General features: G+C 27.3%; 1 non-coding gene across 1 annotated transcript; it reads left to right on the top strand.

Moving 5' to 3' along the window:
- Positions 1–2,733: 2,733 nt before the first annotated feature.
- On the top strand, positions 2,734–2,805 carry TRNAD-GUC. The gene has a single exon. It is a non-coding gene; the product is annotated as a tRNA-Asp (tRNA).
- The last annotated feature ends 6,286 nt before the right edge of the window (positions 2,806–9,091 follow it).

The raw sequence follows: 9,091 nt of genomic DNA, 5'->3' as shown, positions 1-9,091 counted from the left end.
TTAGCTAGAGACCAAGCAATCCAATTTCCCAGGAAAATAATGTTTTGCTTTCCTATAAGTCATAAAAATGGAAAGGATTATTATGAAATTATGGGATTTGAAGTGTGTTTGGTCGGGATTTCGAGTGCGTTTAGTAGTGATTTTAAAAAATGTTTTTAATAAAAAAATTTAAGTATTAAAAAGGTTAGTAGTGTTTCATAAAAAAATTTAAGTTGTCAAATAGACGCTAATATTTAGTTTTGAACTTTTCCCGACCCTAAAGATGACCCTGCATTTTTTATTTTGTATCCTTTGATATCCTCTACTAATCTTCTCCAGGCAAGGCATCTTACTTCAAATTGTGAAAAGGACCATCCTTATTACTCATTTGGTTGCTTTTGGTTGCTTTATGATAAAGTGATTGAAGTTGTTTTCCACCAGCAAAAGAACAAGGTGACAAGCATTATTAATGGGAGACCAGTTCCTTTTCTAAAAACCTATGTGACGTTTGTTTTAAAAAAAAAAAAAAAAAAAATTGTTCAAATTGTTTGTTTTTCCTCCTTTTGTTCATTTATCATTAAATTTTTTAATTGAATAAAAAAATAAAATAAAAACTTATATTTTTCTTTATTTTTTAATACTTAATAAAAATAAAAACATTCTTTTTGTTTTTCCTCCTTTTCCTGTTTGGATGCTAAGAAAAGTGAGGAACGAGAAACAAAAAAAAAATCCTGATTTTTCTTGAGTTGTTTTGTTAAAAAAATAAACAAAAAAACTCGCTTAAGGACATGGAAGAGAAAGAAAGCAAGTTATTGGGAAATTCATATTTATTAAGAGGGTTTTGCAGGTGATTTTTTTTTTTTTTTTAGTTTTGAAGAAGATGAGAGACGAGAGAGAGGGTAGTAATATGTAAATAAGAAAGTAATATTGGGTAAGGCTTTTCTCAAGATTGGCACGGTCAGAGAGATTTTTAAGGGATATTTGTATGGATAAAATGGTTGGTAAAATAAAATTCATACATAAAAGAAAAATATATTGATCAAAGTATATTGGTTGGTAAAATATATTGGTCAAAGCATCTTCAAACTTCAAACTTCACAAATGTAACACTATCTTCAGTCATGCAGGAATGCCTTGGAAAGTGACACCATATTCAAACTTCATCTTACTTATAACTCAAATAATGGACATATTTGCATATATTTTTCATGTCTTGTATATTCTATTTGCAAGCTTGTTGGGTGAAAATTAGTTGTAAAAATTAAATTAATTATTTTTAGAGCTTTTTATCTCATCTTAATAGAATATACTATAATTTTTAACAAAATTGAAGATTAAATCAAGAAAAAAATGTTAATAAAATGATTTTATCATGTTTGATTTATTTTTTTTTAAAATATAAAAAATATTTTTATTTTAAAATTAATCAAATATAAATTTAATCAAACTATTATCATTTTTATTTTATTTTTTTTCAAATTTTCCCCAATTTTTGTTTCAAATTTTATAAAAACTAAAAAAAAAAGTATTTATGATCTAATTAATATCAAATCTATTTTCATTTTTATTTATTTTTCTTTCAAATTTTTATACACTATACGTCATATTTTTAATTTTATAAAAACTAAAAAAAGTATTGATTTATTTTTATTGTTGTCCATTATATCATGTAAATATATTTAATTATTACATGATAACATATTGATATTAGTGAAATGAATATGTCATATTTTATTTTTAATAATTTCTGTTAGGAATATCCTCATTGCTTTATATGAGTTGATGATTATAATCTACAACAACCTCAATAACTAGTTGTCAACCGATGTAAAAATTTTAAAATGAAATAATTTTTAAAATTTAAATGAATTGTGTATATAAAAATTATTTATAAATTTATAATATTAAATTACTTGAAGAAAACACTTAATTAATTGGGAAAAAAAACAACTTTCAAATATGTTTTTTATTTTACTTGTTCTAAAAAACTTTTTTATTAACTCAACAAAAGATGTTTTTTTTTTTTTTGCTTTTGAGAACAAAAACTGTTTTCCAAAATTTAGTTTCTAAACACAATTTTTTTTCTTCTGAAAATACCAAAAATTATTCTTAAAAATTGTTCTCAAAAACTGTTTTTCAAAACAGTTTTTAAAAATAGCAATCAAATAGACTCTTATATTTTTCTTTATTTTTTAATACTTAATAAAAATAAAATATTAAAAAAATAAATAACTTAATACTTAATAATAGTAAGTATTATTTAATATTAAATTCTATTCAGAATTAAGTGAAAAAAAAAAAACAAACATCATATTAGAAAGCAGCACATAAACTTGTTTGCAAACATGTTCTAACCAAAAAATTACTAGCAAACTTACAAGATACTCCATTGGCCATGGCTCTTCCGCAAGAGTAATCTATATCCACATATTCAACAATCAAATACTAACCTAAAATCATCAATAATTCAAAGAAGAAACCAAACATGACTTTCCCCTTCACTGTTAATTTATTTTTCAATGAATCATTTCAAACAATTTGCGTTATATTTGAAGACAATAGCATTAGGGCTAAATACCAGTATAGTAATTCATCAAAGTATAATTTCAGTACCTGAACAACTCATTCAAAAAGCCCCCATTTTTCAGGCCAATCAGTTGATGCTGAGGGTAGATTGCCAGGATGATCAAGAAAGACCAATCCCTACCATTTATATTTAAATATATTAAAAATATTTCAAATTTCAAACGTCAAGTCGTTGTAGTATAGTGGTGAGTATTCCCGCCTGTCACGCGGGTGACCCGGGTTCGATCCCCGGCAACGGCGAATTTTTTATTTTATTTTTTAATCTCACGTTATAATTTTTTTTTTTCCCAATCAAATTCGAATCTACAAAAATTTTACTAATAATTTTAATCTGCTGATCTTTCAAATAAAATTTTCAAAACTTTAGTAATAATATAAAGTTTGCAAATGTTTTAAGTTTTAATTAGTTTTCTTTAATCTTTAGAATTTTACTAATAATTTAAAAAAAAATTAAAATATTTATTATATTTTTCTTACATTTTTAAATGGTTTATTAATCTTTAATCTGTTAAATAATTATTTTTGATAAGAAGTTTTAAGCTTTGTTTGAATGGGTTTTAAGAATCTAAAAGCATTTTTTAAGCTAACAAATAATTTTCATGTTTGTTTGATTAATTTTAATTAAAAAGATTATATTTTTAAAAAATAAATTAATATTAAAGTTAGAAAATATTGTTTCATATAAAAACTCTTTTTTGACTTATATAATTTTCTTTTCATATTTAATAAAATCTTTAAAATACCAATATGATATATTACAAGTTAAAAATGATTTAAAAAATAAGTCAAAATAATTAATATCATTTGTTTTACTTATGTTTAGCTTTGATACTCTTGTTATTTAATACCAAAGAGGATAATTATATCAAATTAATAATTTAGAAAAAAATTAAAGTTGCTTTGTCAAACCATCTAAATTTAAATAGTAAGTATTAAATAAACAACTTTAATATAATTTAACTTAAAATCATTTTCATCATTAAATATTAATGTTATGCTTGGCTCTAGAAAAATATTAATAAAAAAATTAATAAAAATTATTTTGTTTGATTTATCATAAAAAAATATGAAATAAAATTAAATACAATTAAGTGATATTACAAACTTGCATTTTTTAAATTATTTAATTTTTATGTAAAAGAGAAAAAAAATGAGTTTAAGTCAACAACAGTTGCCTACTACCTTTGATTGATGAGGCTATCACATGAAAATACACACATAAAATTTTGACAATTAGGATTTCATGAAAGAAATGTAGTACCTGAAAATAATTCAAATTTTATTTGCTCGTCGATAAAAAAATAGTACCTAAAATGGTTAAAAGTACACATTTTCCCCCTAAATTCAATATAAAAGTTTGATATACACTTTGACCATTAGGATTTCATGCACTTGCTTTTTTCATTTGTGATCAAAGGTAATATATAAGATAGTGTAAAAATGATTAGGATTTTATACACTCTTTAGTAAAAAATATTATCTTTGACCATTAGGTATTATTTTTTAATAATATAGGTATCATCTTTTACCATTTTAGATACTATCTTTAACTGGTTAGTGCATGAAACTTATATTATTTTTAAAGGATTTTTATTTTTATGATTATTTTTATGTGATTGAATGTAAACACTTTTTTCCCTTGAAATTATCTTTTCAAAAAACAAACATAATATTTTTACAACTCATTTTTAAAAATAAAATTTAGTATTTTTTTTTATATTAAACTTATCTTAGTTTAATCTCATCTCAAATTTTCAAGAGACGGTTTGAATGTAAAAATAATAATAAACTCGTTTTTGAAAAATATAAGTTTAATGTGAAAATAATATTGATCTTGTGTTTTCGAAAAAATGAGTTCAATGTAAAAAGTAAATCGATATTTATTTTATAAAAAAACCAATCTTTTTTTATGCGTGTCATGTTAAGTAAGAAATAATAAAAGTTTACTCAATTTAAATACAATTTGTTTAATCATTGTGTCGTAATGACTTGAATGAACCATACTTGTTTATTACATATAACACAACAATACTCCTTTTAACTCATTTAATAAATGAATTAAGTTGAATTATGTATAAATTATAGGAATAACTAATTAATACAATTCTAATACGTTAACATGATACTAATCCATACCTGTTTAACTTGTTAATACAATTTTAATTCATTTAACCTATTTAAAAATCTAAATTTATAATTATATTATTTTAAAATATCTTTTAGTTGCTTTAACTTTTAACTTTTAATTTTTTAAATCTTAATTAATTTTAAAAAATTAATGATCATATTTTTTTTTTTATGATCATATTTCAAGTGTGATTAGGTAAGACGATTTCCAAAGTGGCAATCACAAAGACAAATTAAGCCAATGAAAAATCATGAAGAAGAAGACCACCTCAAAGAGAAGAGTTTTTCAAGACCAAAGTTTCATAAGATCTCTTTGTAAGGTTGTTGGTGCACTAGGACTTTCATGCATTTCATTTTTTATTTATGCACCAAAATCATCCAAGAGTAATATTGTTTTAAATATCTTAAAAATTAGATGATTTCATGTTTTCAACTAAAACCTTGTGTTAAATGATTTTCAAACTTGTGTTAAAAGGTTTTAAGTTGAAAAATGTTGGGTGTTGAGCCAAAAAATAGCTCAACCGGTTGACCGGTTGTGCTCATCCAGTCGAGGACCGATTGATGGAGGTTAAAAAGTTTATCTCTCTCCCAATGGCCTTCTCTTCCCGGTCAAGGTTGAACCTCAACCGGTTAAGGTCCGGTCGAGATCCGATTGAGGTCCGGTTGGGGCCCAACGGTCACTTGCCAAGCATTAAATGCTAACGGCTAGTCAACCCATCGACTCCTAGCTCGACTAGTCGAACCCCCAACGGCTAGTTTGACTTTTTTTTTCTATAAAAAGACTCCAATCTTCATTGTTTCATAAGTTTAACCTTCCCAAATCATTCTTGATTATATTTGAGCCTTGGAAGAGTGTTTTTGAGTGCACCATTGTTTCATAACTTGCATATCTTTAGTGCACCATTCAATCCTAGTTTTTCTTGTATCTTTGAGCCTAAAGTTCTATTACTAGGATTTTTTTGAGATCATTATTTGTGTATCTTTGTGAGGAATTTTCTCAAATGAGGGGTATCACTTGAGAGGTTGTTCAAGAGAGGGATATCTCTTGAAGAAGTGTAAAGGGTGCTTGGAGCCAAAAGTCCAAGAGGGTGAATTGGAACCATAATCCAATTGTAAAGAGATTGGAAGCTTGGTTGAAGCTTCAAGATAGTGGAACCCTCACTCGGTTAGGAGGTTGAGGAGAGTGAACGTAGTCAAAGAAGTGCCGAACCACTATAAACTCTCGTATTTGCACTCTCTCTTCCCTAACTCTTTTAAATTATATGCAATTGTCTTTATTTTGTTTATTATACTTGCATATAATTGTCTCTTATTTTTGCATAGTTTAAATTTATGAAAAAAAGACCATCACCCTATTTAACCCCCCCCCCTCTAGGGTGATTACCATAGTTTGGATTAGCTTCAAATTCCTAACACTATTATTAATCAATGTTATAAATATATTGTTTTTCTTAAGAGACATGCCTATTAATATTCTGCAAATTATATGTCATGGTACCAATATTTTCTATATCTAGATAGTCTTTTTTCATCCTCAATTGTCATGGAACTAGAACATTAATCTTCATTTTCATATTAAATGAAAGTATTATTTCCTATTAAATAAAAACTTTAGATTTAGAGGCTTAGAGCATTTTATCTTAGATTTAAACATTCCCTAATCAGATCATGTTGGTGAAGATGTGTAGTAGATCTCACAAACCCAGAAGCCTTTTACCATTATTTCTCTTTCTCCTTGAATCCAAGCATGGGAGAGAGTGGAGGTCTCACAAAGGGGTGGTGGTTAAGGCTCTCCACTCTTTGGAGTGAATTAGAATACTAACCTTAACCCCTTAAGTAGGGTTATATAAGCTTCCAGTGAGCTTAAGTGACTTGAGTTTATCTTGGGTTTGGGTTACTTTATCCAACCTACTTGGGTCTTAATTGATTAATTAGCTATATTAGTTTCTAATTAATCAATTAGTTCTATTAGTCTCTAATTAATCAATTAACCTAATTGAGAGAGACAATTAACAAGTTCCTATGCAATCTTGCATATTTACCCAAACGCTTTTATGCACACATGTGAATAGAGAACCCAAGTACTCCTCAATGAATGTGTCCTCAACGAATAAGAGCTTGAGTGGGAACAATTAGGGACCATAGGAAAATAATAGCTCCTTCATAATCCAATTCTAAAGTTGACTTAATATCTCACTACAAAGAGTCAACTATACTCCAGTATCCCATGATATTACCATGAGATATAAGAACTTAGGTTTGTAACCTGTTATCCACTATATGCAAGCTCCCTATGAGTTGTGTCCATAATCAAATAAAGTGAACACTATCAACCTTTCAAGGTTACATCTATAATCCTTGAGTCACAAGTGGTTCTATTACGTGATCAATTGACATGCTCTAACTCATCTAGAGTATGTGTCAAATTACAATAAAGGAATTATTACAATTATAAATTTCTTAATCAAATGTCCTTAGGATCACCTAAGGGACACTTTATCTCAAACTCATGAGATATCATGTTGCCTTTATTGAGAATACCTATTGTCACCAAACTCCAACCATAGTGATTCAATTCATAGGGAATATATAACCACTTTAAGGTCTCATCTATAAGTCAAAGTCACAAAAGACTTTAGCACAAACTTAGTATCCTCAACAAGGTTAAGAGTCCATACTGTATATTAGTTTGGTGAAATCATGATTACCTAATAGTTAATGTCACGACTCATCATAGGGCATGTCCAATGTGTAACCATACACATTGATGCACTCACCATGTGAAGCCCATCTTGATAACCAACATCAATCATTCATTCAGTTAGGAGGTGGTGTATTATAACCTCAAATGAATGGCCTTAATACATGAATTTGATGTAAATATATTACCTATTTGCAAGGAACCTATGACTTAGATCTTCCATGCAATATATAATGCACCTAAATCATATATAATGCAAAATATGCTAAGTTAGAATGATTAGAAAGTGTAATGTATGAATAGGATAAATAAAATAGGGAAATTGGAATCTTATTATTAAATAATAAATTCGATAAACATTACATCATGTCATGATTTTAAAAGTTTTATCCTAACGCAAACTCACTAAGAGGATATGTCAAATTCCATTAAAGGAATTATTGTGACAGTACAAATTTTGTGATCACAAGTCCTTAAAATTACTCAAGGAAACACAATGTGACTCATAAGATATCATGGTGTCTATCTTAAGAATACCTATTGTTACCTACCTTAATAAATATTGATCCAATCTATAAAAAATATATGATCACTTTAGAATCTCACCCATTGGTCAAAGTCATTGAAGACCTTAATACTAGCTTGATATTCTCTTAAGGTTGAGAGTTCATACAACATAGTAACTTCGTTAATCATGACTCCTTGATAGCAAGTCATCTCTCCGTTTAGGAGGTAGTGCATTGTAGTCTTAGATGAATTGTCTAAGTCCATGAACCAGTTGTGAACAAGTCATCAATCTACAAAGAACCCATGAGTTAGATCTTCTATGAAACTCCTAATGCACCCAAGTCATATATAAGGCAAGTGATGATGGTTTGAATCCTTAGATAAATCTTAATGCAATCATTTGAGAATATGAAAAATCAATTTTAACTTTATTACATCATATTTTGCTTTTAAGAGTTCTATCACTATAAGAAGTATGCATGGACTTTCCTCCTGGCTTTGTCAACCCAGTAAAAGGGGATAAGGTATGTAAATTAAGAAATTCCTTCGATGGACTCAAGCAATCGCTTAGAGATTGATTTAATAAGTTTACGTAGGTTTTAACAAAGTATGAATATTATCAAAACTAGTGTGATCACATTCTTTTTCTCAAACAGGCACTCAAAGGGAAGATTATCACTTTGTTCATGTATGTGGATGATATTGTGGTGATAGGTAATGATGATAAGGACATGAGTAAACTAAAAACATATTTGACAATAGAATTTGAGATCAAAGACCTTGGTAGTTTAAGATATTTTCTAGTTATTGAAGTTGCTAGGTTGAAGCATAGGATCTTTGTTTCTCAAAGGAAATATATTTGGACTTATTTGATGAAACTAGAATGTTAGATTATAAGCCTATTGATATTCGTGTTGAATCAAATCACAAATTAGGTGAAAGTCTATAAAATACACCAGTAGACAAAGAGTAATACTAGAGATTAGTTATGAAGTTGATATACTTGGTCCATCTTTAGTTTGATATAACCTTTATAGTGAGTGTGGTAAATCAATTCATGCATGCTTCTTATGAAACACCCATGTTTTCTACACATAATTCTTAAGTATTTAAAATTTGTTTTTGGTAAAGGTTTACTATTTTCTAAATATGATAATTTGGAAGTAGAGAGATATACAAATGCTAATTAGG

Source organism: Vitis riparia, chromosome 4, assembly GCF_004353265.1.
Source record: "Vitis riparia cultivar Riparia Gloire de Montpellier isolate 1030 chromosome 4, EGFV_Vit.rip_1.0, whole genome shotgun sequence".
Lineage (NCBI taxonomy): Eukaryota > Viridiplantae > Streptophyta > Magnoliopsida > Vitales > Vitaceae > Vitis > Vitis riparia.
This window is presented reverse-complemented; position numbering and strand designations above follow the sequence as displayed.